Raw genomic sequence first — 19093 nt, 5'->3', positions numbered from 1 at the left:
CTCATACTACCAATTATAAATGACTTAATCGCTGCACAGAGTAAAGGATCTCAAATCTCCTTTGCATGGATACCATCACACATAAATATAACCCATCATAATGAGACAGACATTGCAGCCAAACTAGCGTGTAACAGAGATGAATTTGAATTAGATCTAGGTATCCCCATCTCTGCTGTCAAAACTATTTTGTTCCAAACACTCGGGTCTGATAGGAAAGAAATTACTGACTCCCAACGACCTGAAAGCACCTGTATAAAAAAAGCTATGATTTATTTAGATCTGAAACCTATATCTATGGGCAGCACAAAACGTCCACCAGACTGTGCGACACAGTGGTTGCCAGGATCAGGTTGGGTTACCGTTACCTGTAGCAGGTGGCTACGGATGTTGGATCTCACAATCCTGAGCACTCCAGTTGCAAACTCTGTGAGCAGGAACTGCGGCATGATCTCCCACACTACATCACCGATTGCCCAGTTATTAGACCATTCAGACCCGTTGACATGAGGTACCTAGAGCTTTGCAATTACTTTATTCACTCATGTGTTCATGATAACCTCATAATGCTCCCAGAGTCTGCCAGCGCAGACTACTTATCATATGCCTCTGAAAGATTATCCATCCTGTGTGATGCGGGATTATGTATGTGTATGTATGTATATGTATGTATGTATATTATGTATGAGTATGTATGTATGTATGTATGTACGTATGTATGTATGTATGTATGTATGTATGTATGTATGTATGTATGTATGTATGTATGTATGTATGTATGTATGTATGTATGTATATATGTATGTATGTATGTATGTATGTATGTATGTATGTATGTATGTATGTATGTATGTATGTATGTATGTATGTATGTATGTATGTATGTACTCACCTAGTTGTGTTTGCGGGGGTTGAGCTCTGGCTCTTTGGTCCCGCCTCTCAACTGTCAATCAACAGGTGTACAGATTCCTGAGCCTGTTGTATGTGTGTGTGTGTGTTGCTCAGCCACAGCAGCCATCTCCTGGTTTCCTAGTCCTCCCCACTATTACCCCTCACCCGTCTCCTCGTCCTCCAAACCATTCCTCACTCTCCTGTCCCTTCCTCTTCCCAACTATACCCCATTACCCCGTCCCCTAGTCCTCCCACCATTTCCTTACTCCCTCATCCCTGTGTCGTCCCTACCATCCCCCACTCCACCGTCCCCTCATCCTTCTATCCATTCCCCACTCTATTGTCCCCTCGTACTCTCCTCCATCTCCCACTCCCCCGTCCTCTTACCCCGGCCTGCCTATCATTATCCTCTCACCTGTTCCCTCGTCCTCTGCACCATCCCCCACTCTCAAGTCTCCTTGTCCTTCCCATCATTCTCCATTCCCCTGTCCCCTCGTCCCCACCATCCCCAACTCCCCTGTCCTCTCGTCCTTCCCACCAATACCCCCTCCCTTGTCCCGTCGTTTTCAGTACCATTCCCCACTCCTTCGTCTGATGCATTGCCAGATAATCTGATGTTCCCATCAGAAAATAGGGAACATCAAATGATCTGATGTTCCCATCACTGAAATATAAGAAAAACAATTAAAAAACTAAATGAAAAAGTGAAAAAAAACAAAAAATAAACAATACTCACGAAATGAACGGTATGGTAAACAACAAAGCTCAATTCCAACGAAGTGTTATAAAAACATTAAATCAAAATGAAAATAATTCAAATTCTATGAAAATTCAATTTATCAATGAAATTGGAAACATTGAAATCTAATGTAACATATATAGTAAAGCGTGAGTTGTTCTTACGTGCAACAGATGGCGCTGTTTTTCAATAATGCATGTTTTCACTGTCACAGGTGTGGCATCTATACTTATACTCACTAAATGAATGGTATGGTAAACAATACAGCTAAACTCCAACGTAATATAACACAAAATTATTAAATCAAAATGAAAATAAATCGAAATATATGAAAATTTTATTTGTCAATCCAATCGGAAAGATTGAAATGGAATCGTAACATATTTATTATAGTGTGTATGGCTCTTACGTGCAACAGATGGCGCTGTTTCCTAAAAAAAAGAAGAATGTTTTTATCGTTTACAAATGTGGCATCTAAATTTATACTTACAAATTGAACGGTATGGTAAACAACACAGCTCAATTCCAACACAATGTCACACAAAATAATTAAATCAAAGTTAAAATAAATCGAAATCTATGAAAATTCCAATTATTAATGCAATCAGAAACACTGAAGTGGATATCATAACATATTTAGTATAACACGTGTGAGTTGCTATTACGTTCAACAGATTTTTTTTTCTTTAGATTATGTTTTTACCTCTCAGAGGTGTAGCATCGATATAGAAGGCATAAAAAAACACGCGCATATTCGAATGAAACGTTGTGTCAGAATTTCAAAGCAATCCGTGAAGAACTCTGGGAGATTACAGCGTGTGTTGCTCTTATATCCAACAGATGGCGTTGTTTTTCAAAAAAAAAAAACTGTTTTCTCCGGTCACAGGTAAGGCATGTATATAGTAGGTATATAGAAACACGCGCCTGTACGAATGCAACGTCGTGTCAAAATTTCAAAGCAATCGGTAAAGAGGTTTCGAAGATTTCTCTCACAAGAAAAACACATGAAAAACAGTTAAAAAAAACAGTTTTTTTTCCGTTACAGACGTGACATCAAAATAATATGTATATAAAAATCTGCTCCGATGCGAATGGAACATTGTGTGAAAATTTCAAAGCAATCGGTGAAGAACTTTCGGTGATTAGCGATTTTGAACAAACGAACATTTCCATTTTTATTTATATAGATATATGTCGTACCTAGTAGCCAGAACGCACTTCTCGGCCTACTATGCAAGGCCCGGTTTGCCTGATAGGCCTAGTGATTTTCTTTATTTTCAAAAAATTGTTTCCAATTGGTTTATTTAAAATATAATTATTATATTATATTAAGAACATGAATTATTGACATTGCTGTGTTAGTTTTGGCTAGGTTTGAGAGGTTAGGTAAGGTTAGGTAGGGTTTCTTAGGTTCGGTAAAACTACGTTAGTTTTGACTCAAATTTAAACAAATTAACTGAAACATAATGAAATGGAGAGATTTATCATTTCAAAAGAAAACATTTGGAAAAATATATAAATTCAGGAAAACTTGGCCTATTAAGAAAATCGTTCATTGCATAGTAGGCCAAGTACGACAATCTGGCTACTAGGTACGACATATATATATATATGTCGTACCTAGTAGCCAGAACTCACTTCTCAGCCTATTATGCAAGGCCCGATTTGCCTAATAAGCCAAGTTTTCATGAATTAATTGTTTTTCGACTACCTAACCTACCTAACCTAACCTAACCTACCTTTTTGGGCTACCTAACCAAACCTAACCTATAAAGATAGGTTAGGTTAGGTTAGGTAGGGTTGGTTAGGTTCGGTCATATATCTACGTTAATTTTAACTCCAATAAAAAAAAATTGACCTCATACATAATGAAATGGGTAGCTTTATCATTTCATAAGAAAAAAATTAGAAAAAATATATTAATTCAGGAAAACTTGGCTTATTAGGCAAATCGGGCCTTGCATAGTAGGCCAAAAAGTGAGTTCTGGCTACTAGGTACGACATATATATATATATATATATATATATATATATATATATATATATATATATATATATATATATATATATATATATATATATATATATATTATTAAATATGACCGAAAAAGTAAGATTAATAATTCTAACACGAATTTTCTCAATCTTTCGTACATTTCGCTTCACTGTTGGAGGTAAATCAAAAATCAATTCTCCAAAATTCATTTTTTTTCTAGTCTGACGCGACACGAGCGCGTTTCGTAAAACTTATTACATTTTCAAAGACTTTAGTTCACAAATACACAACTGAATAGAACTTACGCATCTCCGATTGTATATCTACATTTGAGTGAGGTGGAAGGGGTGATGTGGCATTAATACAAGACAGAACAAGATGTGGTATTAATAGGGTATTAATTTCATCAACACAAGACAGAACAAGAGTATTAATAGGGTATTAATTTCATCAACACAAGACAGAACACGAAACAATGGATATTGAATAGAAGTGTTTGTAGAAAGCCTATTGGTCCATATTTCTTGATGCTTCTATATTGGAGCGGAGTCTTGAGGTGGGTAGAATATAGTTGTGCAATAATTGGCTGTTGATTGCTGGTGTTGACTTCTTGATGTGTAGTGCCTCGCAAACGTCAAGCCGCCTGCTATCGCTGTATCTATCGATGATTTCTGTGTTGTTTACTAGGATTTCTCTGGCGATGGTTTGGTTGTGGGAAGAGATTATATGTTCCTTAATGGAGCCCTGATGCTTATGCATCGTTAAACGCCTAGAAAGAGATGTTGTTGTCTTGCCTATATACTGTTTTTTTTGGAGCTTACAGTCCCCAAGAGGGCATTTGAAGGCATAGACGACGTTAGTCTCTTTTAAAGCGTTCTGTTTTGTGTCTGGAGAGTTTCTCATGAGTAGGCTGGCCGTTTTTCTGGTTTTATAGTAAATCGTCAGTTGTATCCTCTGATTTTTGTCTGTAGGGATAACATTTCTATTAACAATATCTTTCAGGACCCTTTCCTCCGTTTTATGAGCTGTGGAAAAGAAGAAAATATTCTGAGGAAACTACTCCAAGCTTGTACTAAAGAGGCACCCTTCTTGAGCCCGGATGGGCACATGTATAAGCAAGTAGATGGGGTCGCCATGGGTTCTCCCCTAGGTGTCCTGTTTGCAAACTTCTACATGGGTACCATCGAGCAAAAAGTCTTAGTCGACATGAACTTGAAACCGGCCATATACTGCAGGTATGTTGACGACATTTTTACACAGGTACCTGATGTCAGACATCTGCAGGAGCTGAAGGAGGCATTTGAGCAGAGTTCCATGCTGCGTTTCACTTACGAGATGGAAAAGGATGGGAAGCTGCCCTTTCTAGATGTAACAGTCATGGAAAAGGGCGGAGGTTTCCACACTGCAGTCTACACTAAGGAAACAAACATAGGAATGTGCCTAAATGCCAACAGCGACTGCCCAGACAGGTACAAGAGGAGTGTTGTTAACGCATATGTCGACCGTGCTCTCAGCCACAGCTCAGAATGGAAGCAAGTCGACGAAGAACTCTGTAGGGTAAGGCAGGTCCTAGTCAATAACGGCTTCTCCAATGGTTTCGTCGAAGACATCATAAGAAGGAAAGTGAAAAGCCATGCAACCTCTGAAGAGACAACTAACACAACACCTATACCCCCTATTAGACTATTTTACAGGAACTTCTTTTCCACAGCTCCTAAAATGGAGGAAAGGGTCCTGAAAGATATTGTTAATAGAAACGTTATCCCTACAGACAAAAATCAGAGGATACAACTGACGATTTACTATAAAACCAGAAAAACGGCCAGCCTACTCATGAGAAACTCTCCAGACACAAAACAGAACGCTTTAAAAGAGACTAACGTCGTCTATGCCTTCAAATGCCCTCTTGGGGACTGTAAGCTCCAAAAAAACCCAGTATATAGGCAAGACAACAACATCTCTTTCTAGGCGTTTAACGATGCATAAGCAACAGGGCTCCATTAAGAAACATATAATCTCTTCCCACAACCAAACCATCGCCAGAGAAATCCTAGTAAACAACACAGAAATCATCGATAGATACAGCGATAGCAGGCGGCTTGACGTTTGCGAGGCACTACACATCAAGAAGTCAACACCAGCAATCAACAGCCAATTATTGCACAACTATATTCTACCCACCTCAAGACTCCGCTCCAATATAGAAGCATCAAGAAATATGGACCAATAGGCTTTCTACAAACACTTCTATTCAATATCCATTGTTTCGTGTTCTGTCTTGTGTTGATGAAATTAATACCCTATTAATACTCTTGTTCTGTCTTGTGTTGATGAAATTAATACCCTATTAATACCACATCTTGTTCTGTCTTGTGTTAATGCCACATCACCCCTTCCACCTCACTCAAATGTAGATATAAAATCGGAGATGCGTAAGTTCTATTCAGTTGTGTATTTGTGAACTAAAGTCTTTGAAAATGTAATAAGTTTTACGAAACGCGCTCGTGTCGCATCAGACTAGAAATAAAAATGCATTTTGGAGAATTGATTTTTGATTTACCTCCAACAGTGAAGCGAAATGTACGAAAGATTGAGAAAATTCGTGTTAGAATTATTAATCTTACTTTTTCGGTCATATTTAATAATATATGTCTACAGGAAAGACTGCTACCAAAATATACTAATATTAAATATATATATATATATATATATATATATATATATATATATATATATATATATATATATATATATATATATATATATATATATATATATATGTCGTACCTAGTAGCCAGAACGCACTTCTCAGCCTACTATGAAAGGCCCGATTTGCCTAATAAGCCAAGTTTTCCTGAATTAATATATTTTCTCCAATTTTTTTCTTATGAAATGATAAAGCTCCCTATTTCATTATGTATGAGGTCAATTTTTTTTATTGGAGTTAAAATTAACGTAGATATATGACCGAACCTAACCAACCCTACCTAACCTAACCTAACCTATCTTTATAGGTTAGGTTAGGTTAGGTAGCCGAAAAAGTTAGGTTAGGTTAGGTGAGGTAGGTTAGGTAGTCGAAAAACAATTAATTCATGAAAACCTGGCTTATTAGGCAAATCGGGCCTTGCATAGTAGGCTGAGAAGTGCATTCTGGCTACTAGGTACGACATATATATATATATATATATATATATATATATGTCGTACCTAATAGCCAGAACGCACTTCTCAGCCTACTATTCAAGGCCCGATTTGCCTAATAAGCCAAGTTTTCATGAATTAATGTTTTTTCGTCTACCTAACCTACCTAACCTAACCTAACCTAGCTTTTTTTGGCTACCTAACCTAACCTTACCTATAAATATAGGTTAGGTTAGGTTAGGTAGGGTTGGTTAGGTTCGGTCATATATCTACGTTAATTTTAACTCCAATAAAAAAAAATTGACCTCATACATAGAGAAAAGGGTTGCTTTATCATTTCATAAGAAAAAAAATTATAGTAAATATATTAATTCAGGAAAACTTGGCTTATTAGGCAAATCGGGCCTTGAATAGTAGGCTGAGAAGTGAGTTCTGGCTACTAGGTACGACATATATATATATATATATATATATATATATATATATATATATATATATATATATATGTACATATATATATATATATATATATATATATATATATATATATATATATATATATATATATATATATATATATATATATATATATATATGTACATATATATATATATGTACCTAGTAGCCAGAACGCACTTCTCAGCCTACTATGCAAGGCCCGATTTGCCTAATAAGCCAAATTTTCCTGAGTTAATATATTTTCTCTAATTTTTTCTTATGAAATGATAAAGGTACCTATTTCATTATGCATGGGGTCAATTTTTTTCATTGGAGTTAAAATTAACGTAGATATATGACCGAACCTAACCAACCCTACCTAACCTAACCTAACCTATCTTTATAGGTTAGGTTAGGTTAGGTAGCCGAAAATATTAGGTTAGGTTAGGTTAGGTAGGTTAGGTAGTCGAAAAACAATTATTTCATGAAAACTTGGCTTATTAGGCAAATCGGGCCTTACATAGTAGGCTGAGTAGTGCGGTCTGGCTACTAGGTACGACATATATATATATATATATATATATATATATATATATATATATATATATATATATATATATATATATATATATATATATATATATATATATATATATATATGTGTGTGTGTGTGTATATCACGAAAATAAACACGTGATTAAGAATGTGACAATGTCAGACCACGGAGGAAAATAAATGAAACAGGAATTTCCTTAAGTACTTTCGTATATTAAATACATCTTCAGAAGGAATTCCTTCTGAAGATGTATTTAATATACGAAAGTACTTAAGGAAATTCCTGTTTCATTTTCCTCCGTGTTCTGACATTGTCATATATATATATATATATATATATATATATATATATATATATATATATATATATATATATATATATATATATATATATATATATATATATATATATATATATATGTCGTACCTAGTAGCCAGAACGCACACGGTTCAGTACTAGCACCTGTCCTGTCTCTCACACATACGGTTCAGTACTAGCACGTGTCCTGTCTCTCAAACACACATGGTTCAGTACTAGCACGTGTCCTGTCTCTCACACACATGGTTCAGTACTAGCACCTGTCCTATCTCTCTTGTACACGGTTCAGTACCATCACCTGTCCTGGCTCTCACACACACGGTTCAGTACTAGCACCTGTCCTGTCTCTCACACACACGGTTCAGTACCAGCACCTTTTCTGACTCTCTCACACACACGGTTCAGTACCAGCACCTCTCCTGTCTCTCTCACACACTCGGTTCAGTACCGGCACATTTTCATGTCTCTCTCACACACCGTTCAATACCAGCACCTGTCCTGTCTCTCTCACACACACGGTTCAGTACTAGCACCTTTCCTGTCTCTCACACACACGGTTCAGTACTAGCACCTGTCCTGTCTCTCACACACACGGCTCAGTACCAGCACCTGTCCTGTCACTCTCACACACACACGGTTCAGTACTAGCACCTGTCCTGTCTCTCACACACACACACGGTTCAGTACCAACACCTGTCCTGTCTCGCAAACACGGTTCAGTAATAGCACTTGTCCTGTCTCTCACACACACGGTTCAGTACCAGCACCTGTCCTGTCTCTCATACACACACGGTTTAGTACCAGCACTTGTCCTGTCTCTCAAACACACGGTTCAGTACCAGCACCTGTCCTGTCTCTCACACACATACACGGTTCAGTTCCAGCACCTGTCCTGTCTCTCCCACACATACACGGTTCAGTACCAGCACCTGTCCTGTCTCTCACACACACGGTTCAGTACCAGCACCTGTCCTGTCTCTCTCACACACACACGGTTCAGTACTAGCAAATGTCCTGTCTCTCACACACACGGTTCAGTATCAGCACCTGTCCTGTCTCTCTTACACACGGTTCAGTACCATCACCTGTCCTGTCTCTAACACACACACGGTTCAGTACCAGCACCTGTCCTGTCGCACACACACACGGTTCAGTACCAGCACCTGTTCTGTCTCTGTCACACACACGGTTCAGTACCAGCACCTGTCCTGTCTCTCACACACAAGGTTCAGAACTAGCACCTGTCCTGTCTCTCACACACACGGTTCAGTACCAGAACCTTTTCTGTCTTTCTCACACACACGGTTCCGTACCAGCAATTAATCTGTCTCTCACACACCCACGGTTCAATATCAGCATCTGTCTTTTCTCATATACAGACACGGTTCAGTTCTAGAATCTGTCCTGTCTCTCACACACACGGTTCAGTACTAGCACCTGTCCTGTCTCTCTTACACACAGTTCAGTACCAGCACCTGTCCTGTCGCACACACACACAGTTCAGTACCAGCACCTGTCCTGTCTCTCTCACACACACGGTTCATTACCAGCACATGTCTTGTCTCTCACACACACGGTTCAGTACTAGCAACTCTCCTGTCTCCCACACACACGGTTCAGTACTAGCACCTGCCCTGTCTCTCACACACACGGTTCAGTACTAGCACCTGTCCTGTCTCTCACATACACGTTTCAGTACCAGCACCTGTCTTGTCTCTCACACACACGGTTCAGTACTAGCAACTGTCCTGTCTCCCACACACACGGTTCAGTACTAGCACCTGTCCTGTCTCTCACACACACGGTTCAGTACTAGCACCTGTCCTGTCTCTAACACACACGCTTCAGTACTAGCACCTGTCTTGTTTCTCACACACTCGGTTCAATACCTGAACCTGTCCTTTCTAACACACACACACGGTTCAATATCAGAACAAGTCCTTTCTCACACACACACACGGTTCAGTACTAGCACCTGTCCTGTTTCTCACACACACGGTTCAGTACCAGCAATTGGCTTGTCTCTCACACACGATTCAGTACTAGCACTTGTTCTGTCTCTCACACACACGGTTCAGTACCAGCACCTGTCCTGTCTCTCACACACATACACCGTTCAGTACCATCACCTGTCTTGTCTCTCTCACACACACACACGGTTTAGTACCAGCACCTGTCCTGTCTCACACACACACTGCTCAGTACCAGCACCTGTTCTGTCTCTCACACACACGGTTCAGTACCAGCACCTGTCCTGTCTCTTTCACACACACACGGTTCAGTACCAGCACCTGTCCTGTCTCTCACACATAAGGTTCAGAACTAGCACCTGTCCTGTCTCTCACACACACGGTTCAGTACCAGCACCTTTTCTGTCTTTCTCACACACACGGTTCCGTCCCAGCAATTGTCCTGTCTCTCACACACCCACGGTTCAATACCAGCATCTGTCTTTTCTCATATACAGACACGGTTCAGTACTAGAATCTGTCCTGTCTCTCACATACACGGTTCAGTACTAGCACCTGTCCTGTCTCTCTTACACACAGTTCAGTACCAGCACCTGTCCTGTCGCACACACACACGGTTCAGTACTAGCACCTGTCCTGTCTCTCTCACACACACGGTTCAGTACCAGCACCTGTCTTGTCTCTCACACACACGGTTCAGTACTAGCACCTGTCCTGTCTCTCACATACACGTTTAAGTACCAGCACCTGTCTTGTCTCTCGCACACTCGGTTCAGTACTAGCACCTTTCCTGTCTCACACACACACACGGTTCAGTACTAGCACCTGTCCTGTCTCTCACACACACGGTTCAGTACTAGCACCTGTCCTGTCTCTAACACACACGCTTCAGTACTAGCACCTGTCTTGTTTCTCACACACTCGGTTCAATACCAGAACCTGTCCTTTCTAACACACACACACGGTTCAATAACAGAACAAGTCCTTTCTCACACACACACACGGTTCAGTACTAGCACCTGTCCTGTTTCTCACACACACGGTTCAGTACCAGCAATTGGCTTGTCTCTCACACACGATTCAGTACTAGCACTTGTTCTGTCTCTCACACACACGGTTCAGTACCAGCACCTGTCCTGTCTCTCACACACATACACCGTTCAGTACCATCACCTGTCTTGTCTGTCTCACACACACACACGGTTCAGCACCAGCACCTGTCCTGTCTCACACACACACTGCTCGGTACCAGCACCTGTTCTGTCTCTCACACACACGGTTCAGTACCAGCACCTGTCCTGTCTCTTTCACACACTCACACGGTTCAGTACTAGCAACTGTCCTGCATCTCACACACATGGTTCAGTACTATCTCACACACACGGTTCAGTACTAGCACCTGTCCTGTCTCACACACACGGTTCAGTACTAGCAACTGTACTGTATCTCACATACACGGTTCAGTACTAGCACCTGTCTGGTCTCTTACATACACGGTTCAGTACCAGCACCTGTCTTGTCTCACACACACACGGTTCAGTACTCTTATATGTCCTGTCTCTCACACACACGGTTCAGTACCAGCACCTGTCCTGTCTCTCACACACACGGTTCAGTACCAGCACCTGTCTTGTCTCTCACACACACGGTTCAATACCAGCACCTGTCCTTTCTCACACACACACACGGTTCAGTACTAGCACCTGTCCTGTCTCTCACACACACGGTTCAGTTCTATCACCTGTCCTGTCTCTCACACACATGGTTGAGTACCAGCACCAATCCTGTCTCTCACACACACGGCTCAGTACTAGCACCTGTCATTTTTCTCACACACACAAGATTCTGTATCAGCACCTGTCTTGTCTCTCACATACACGGTTCAGTATCAGCACAAGTCCTGTCTCTCACACACACACGGTTCAGTACTATCTCCTGTCCTGTCTCTCACACACACGGTTCAGTACTAGCACCTGTCCATCTCTCTCACACACACGGTTCAGTACCAGCACCAGTCCTCTCTTTCACACACGGTTCAGTACTAGCACCTTTCCTGTCTCTCACACACATGGTTCAGTAATAGTACCTGTAATGTCTCTCACACACACGGTTCTGTACTAGCACCTGTCGTCTCTCTCACACACGGTTCAGTACTACCAACTGTCCTGTCTCCCACACACACGGTTCAGTAATAGCACCTGTCCTGTCTCTCTCACACACGGTTCAGTACTAGCACCTGTCTTGTCTCACAAACACACACACACGGTTCAGTACTAGCACCTGTCCTGTCTCACACACACACACACACACACACACACACACACACACACACACACACACACACACACACACACACACACACACACACACACACACACACACACACACACACACACACACACACACACACACACGGTTCAGTACTAGCACCTGTCCTGTCTCACACACACACGGTTCAATACTAGCACCTGTCCTGTCTCTCACACACACGGTTCAGTACCAGCGCCTGTCCTGTCTCTCACACACACGGTTCAGTACCAGCACCTGTCCTGTCTCACACACACACGGTTCAATACTAGCACCTGTCCTGTCTCACACACACACGGTTCAATACTAGCACCTGTCCTGTCTCACACACACACGGTTCAGTACTCTTATATGTCCTGTTTCTCACACACACGGTTCAGTACTAGCACCTGTCCTTTCTCTCTCACACACGGTTCAGTACTACCACCTGTCCTGTCTCTCACACACACACGGTTCAGTACTAGCAACTGTCCTGTATCTCACACACATGGTTCAGTACTATCTCACACACACGGTTCAGTACTAGCACCTGTCCTGTCTCACACACACGGTTCAGTACTAGCAACTGTACTGTATCTCACATACACGGTTCAGTACTAGCACCTGTCTGGTCTCTTACATACACGGTTCAGTACCAGCACCTGTCTTGTCTCACACACACACGGTTCAGTACTCTTATATGTCCTGTCTCTCACACACACGGTTCAGTACCAGCACCTGTCCTGTCTCTCACACACACGGTTCAGTACCAGCACCTGTCTTGTCTCTCACACACACGGTTCAATACCAGCACCTGTCCTTTCTCACACACACACACGGTTCAGTTCTATCACCTGTCCTGTCTCTCACACACATGGTTCTGTACCAGCACCTATCCTGTCTCTCACACACACGGCTCAGTACTAGCACCTGTCCTTTTTCACACACACACAAGATTCTGTATCAGCACCTGTCCTGTCTCTCACATACACGGTTCAGTACCAGCACAAGTCCTGTCTCTCACACACACACGGTTCAGTACTATCTCCTGTCCTGTCTCTCACACACACGGTTCAGTACTAACACCTGTCCATCTCTCTCACACACACGGTTCAGTACCAGCACCAGTCCTCTCTTTCACACACGGTTCAGTACTAGCACCTTTCCTGTCTCTCACACACATGGTTCAGTAATAGTACCTGTAATGTCTCTCACACACACGGTTCTGTACTAGCACCTGTCGTCTCTCTCACACACGGTTCAGTACTACCAACTGTCCTGTCTCCCACACACACGGTTCAGTAATAGCACCTGTCCTGTCTCTCTCACACACGGTTCAGTACTAGCACCTGTCTTGTCTCACAAACACACACACACGGTTCAGTACTAGCACCTGTCCTGTCTCACACACACACACACACACACACACACACACACACACACACACACACACACACACACACACACACACACACACACACACACACACACACACACACACACACACACACACACACACACACGGTTCAGTACTAGCACCTGTCCTGTCTCACACACACACGGTTCAATACTAGCACCTGTCCTGTCTCTCACACACACGGTTCAGTACCAGCGCCTGTCCTGTCTCTCACACACACGGTTCAGTACCAGCACCTGTCCTGTCTCACACACACACGGTTCAATACTAGCACCTGTCCTGTCTCACACACACACGGTTCAATACTAGCACCTGTCCTGTCTCACACACACACGGTTCAGTACTCTTATATGTCCTGTTTCTCACACACACGGTTCAGTACTAGCACCTGTCCTTTCTCTCTCACACACGGTTCAGTACTACCACCTGTCCTGTCTCTCACACACACACACGGTTCAGTACTAGCACCTGTCCTGTCTCTAACACACACGCTTCAGTACTAGCACCTGTCTTGTTTCTCACACACTCGGTTCAATACCTGAACCTGTCCTTTCTAACACACACACACGGTTCAATATCAGAACAAGTCCTTTCTCACACACACACACGGTTCAGTACTAGCACCTGTCCTGTTTCTCACACACACGGTTCAGTACCAGCAATTGGCTTGTCTCTCACACACGATTCAGTACTAGCACTTGTTCTGTCTCTCACACACACGGTTCAGTACCAGCACCTGTCCTGTCTCTCACACACATACACCGTTCAGTACCATCACCTGTCTTGTCTCTCTCACACACACACACGGTTTAGTACCAGCACCTGTCCTGTCTCACACACACACTGCTCAGTACCAGCACCTGTTCTGTCTCTCACACACACGGTTCAGTACCAGCACCTGTCCTGTCTCTTTCACACACACACGGTTCAGTACCAGCACCTGTCCTGTCTCTCACACATAAGGTTCAGAACTAGCACCTGTCCTGTCTCTCACACACACGGTTCAGTACCAGCACCTTTTCTGTCTTTCTCACACACACGGTTCCGTCCCAGCAATTGTCCTGTCTCTCACACACCCACGGTTCAATACCAGCATCTGTCTTTTCTCATATACAGACACGGTTCAGTACTAGAATCTGTCCTGTCTCTCACATACACGGTTCAGTACTAGCACCTGTCCTGTCTCTCTTACACACAGTTCAGTACCAGCACCTGTCCTGTCGCACACACACACGGTTCAGTACTAGCACCTGTCCTGTCTCTCTCACACACACGGTTCAGTACCAGCACCTGTCTTGTCTCTCACACACACGGTTCAGTACTAGCACCTGTCCTGTCTCTCACATACACGTTTAAGTACCAGCACCTGTCTTGTCTCTCGCACACTCGGTTCAGTACTAGCACCTTTCCTGTCTCACACACACACACGGTTCAGTACTAGCACCTGTCCTGTCTCTCACACACACGGTTCAGTACTAGCACCTGTCCTGTCTCTAACACACACGCTTCAGTACTAGCACCTGTCTTGTTTCTCACACACTCGGTTCAATACCAGAACCTGTCCTTTCTAACACACACACACGGTTCAATAACAGAACAAGTCCTTTCTCACACACACACACGGTTCAGTACTAGCACCTGTCCTGTTTCTCACACACACGGTTCAGTACCAGCAATTGGCTTGTCTCTCACACACGATTCAGTACTAGCACTTGTTCTGTCTCTCACACACACGGTTCAGTACCAGCACCTGTCCTGTCTCTCACACACATACACCGTTCAGTACCATCACCTGTCTTGTCTGTCTCACACACACACACGGTTCAGCACCAGCACCTGTCCTGTCTCACACACACACTGCTCGGTACCAGCACCTGTTCTGTCTCTCACACACACGGTTCAGTACCAGCACCTGTCCTGTCTCTTTCACACACTCACACGGTTCAGTACTAGCAACTGTCCTGCATCTCACACACATGGTTCAGTACTATCTCACACACACGGTTCAGTACTAGCACCTGTCCTGTCTCACACACACGGTTCAGTACTAGCAACTGTACTGTATCTCACATACACGGTTCAGTACTAGCACCTGTCTGGTCTCTTACATACACGGTTCAGTACCAGCACCTGTCTTGTCTCACACACACACGGTTCAGTACTCTTATATGTCCTGTCTCTCACACACACGGTTCAGTACCAGCACCTGTCCTGTCTCTCACACACACGGTTCAGTACCAGCACCTGTCTTGTCTCTCACACACACGGTTCAATACCAGCACCTGTCCTTTCTCACACACACACACGGTTCAGTACTAGCACCTGTCCTGTCTCTCACACACACGGTTCAGTTCTATCACCTGTCCTGTCTCTCACACACATGGTTGAGTACCAGCACCAATCCTGTCTCTCACACACACGGCTCAGTACTAGCACCTGTCATTTTTCTCACACACACAAGATTCTGTATCAGCACCTGTCTTGTCTCTCACATACACGGTTCAGTATCAGCACAAGTCCTGTCTCTCACACACACACGGTTCAGTACTATCTCCTGTCCTGTCTCTCACACACACGGTTCAGTACTAGCACCTGTCCATCTCTCTCACACACACGGTTCAGTACCAGCACCAGTCCTCTCTTTCACACACGGTTCAGTACTAGCACCTTTCCTGTCTCTCACACACATGGTTCAGTAATAGTACCTGTAATGTCTCTCACACACACGGTTCTGTACTAGCACCTGTCGTCTCTCTCACACACGGTTCAGTACTACCAACTGTCCTGTCTCCCACACACACGGTTCAGTAATAGCACCTGTCCTGTCTCTCTCACACACGGTTCAGTACTAGCACCTGTCTTGTCTCACAAACACACACACACGGTTCAGTACTAGCACCTGTCCTGTCTCACACACACACACACACACACACACACACACACACACACACACACACACACACACACACACACACACACACACACACACACACACACACACACACACACACACACACACACACACACACACACACACACACGGTTCAGTACTAGCACCTGTCCTGTCTCACACACACACGGTTCAATACTAGCACCTGTCCTGTCTCTCACACACACGGTTCAGTACCAGCGCCTGTCCTGTCTCTCACACACACGGTTCAGTACCAGCACCTGTCCTGTCTCACACACACACGGTTCAATACTAGCACCTGTCCTGTCTCACACACACACGGTTCAATACTAGCACCTGTCCTGTCTCACACACACACGGTTCAGTACTCTTATATGTCCTGTTTCTCACACACACGGTTCAGTACTAGCACCTGTCCTTTCTCTCTCACACACGGTTCAGTACTACCACCTGTCCTGTCTCTCACACACACACGGTTCAGTACTAGCAACTGTCCTGTATCTCACACACATGGTTCAGTACTATCTCACACACACGGTTCAGTACTAGCACCTGTCCTGTCTCACACACACGGTTCAGTACTAGCAACTGTACTGTATCTCACATACACGGTTCAGTACTAGCACCTGTCTGGTCTCTTACATACACGGTTCAGTACCAGCACCTGTCTTGTCTCACACACACACGGTTCAGTACTCTTATATGTCCTGTCTCTCACACACACGGTTCAGTACCAGCACCTGTCCTGTCTCTCACACACACGGTTCAGTACCAGCACCTGTCTTGTCTCTCACACACACGGTTCAATACCAGCACCTGTCCTTTCTCACACACACACACGGTTCAGTTCTATCACCTGTCCTGTCTCTCACACACATGGTTCTGTACCAGCACCTATCCTGTCTCTCACACACACGGCTCAGTACTAGCACCTGTCCTTTTTCACACACACACAAGATTCTGTATCAGCACCTGTCCTGTCTCTCACATACACGGTTCAGTACCAGCACAAGTCCTGTCTCTCACACACACACGGTTCAGTACTATCTCCTGTCCTGTCTCTCACACACACGGTTCAGTACTAACACCTGTCCATCTCTCTCACACACACGGTTCAGTACCAGCACCAGTCCTCTCTTTCACACACGGTTCAGTACTAGCACCTTTCCTGTCTCTCACACACATGGTTCAGTAATAGTACCTGTAATGTCTCTCACACACACGGTTCTGTACTAGCACCTGTCGTCTCTCTCACACACGGTTCAGTACTACCAACTGTCCTGTCTCCCACACACACGGTTCAGTAATAGCACCTGTCCTGTCTCTCTCACACACGGTTCAGTACTAGCACCTGTCTTGTCTCACAAACACACACACACGGTTCAGTACTAGCACCTGTCCTGTCTCACACACACACACACACACACACACACACACACACACACACACACACACACACACACACACACACACACACACACACACACACACACACACACACACACACACACACACACACACACACACACACGGTTCAGTACTAGCACCTGTCCTGTCTCACACACACACGGTTCAATACTAGCACCTGTCCTGTCTCTCACACACACGGTTCAGTACCAGCGCCTGTCCTGTCTCTCACACACACGGTTCAGTACCAGCACCTGTCCTGTCTCACACACACACGGTTCAATACTAGCACCTGTCCTGTCTCACACACACACGGTTCAATACTAGCACCTGTCCTGTCTCACACACACACGGTTCAGTACTCTTATATGTCCTGTTTCTCACACACACGGTTCAGTACTAGCACCTGTCCTTTCTCTCTCACACACGGTTCAGTACTACCACCTGTCCTGTCTCTCACACACACACACGGTTCAGTACTAGCAACTGTCCTGTATCTCACACACACACGGTTCAGTACTAGCACCTGTCCTGTCTCTCACACACACACGGTTCAGTACTAGCACCTGTCCTGTCTCTCACACACACGGTTCAGGACTAGCACCTGTCCTTTCTCTCTCACACTCGGTTTAGTACTAGCACCTGTCCTGTCTCTCACACACACACGGTTCAGTATTAGCAACTGTCCTGTATCTCACACTCACGGTTCAGTACTAGTACCTGTCCTGTCTCTCACACACACACTGTTCAGTACTAGCAACTGTCCTGTATTTTTTTTTTAATTTTTGCCCCGAGGGGCGAGTTTATTGGGCAGCGCCACTCATCTTGTGAGTGAACATAAAGCCATAGCAGAATGTACAACACTCCCTAATAGGAAGAAAACCCGCTGGGTTGTTCATCCTGTCACTTGTACCCAGACACAGCTGGGACTTGCTTAACTGTCTCAAGTGAACAGCTCCTCAAACAAGAAGATTAACATTTATCAACCCTTAAAAGCTTACGTTATCTTGCGGGTGCAAAATG

This window comes from Procambarus clarkii, chromosome 29 (assembly GCF_040958095.1).
Source record: "Procambarus clarkii isolate CNS0578487 chromosome 29, FALCON_Pclarkii_2.0, whole genome shotgun sequence".
NCBI lineage: Eukaryota > Metazoa > Arthropoda > Malacostraca > Decapoda > Cambaridae > Procambarus > Procambarus clarkii.
Note: the sequence above shows the minus strand (reverse complement) of the source record.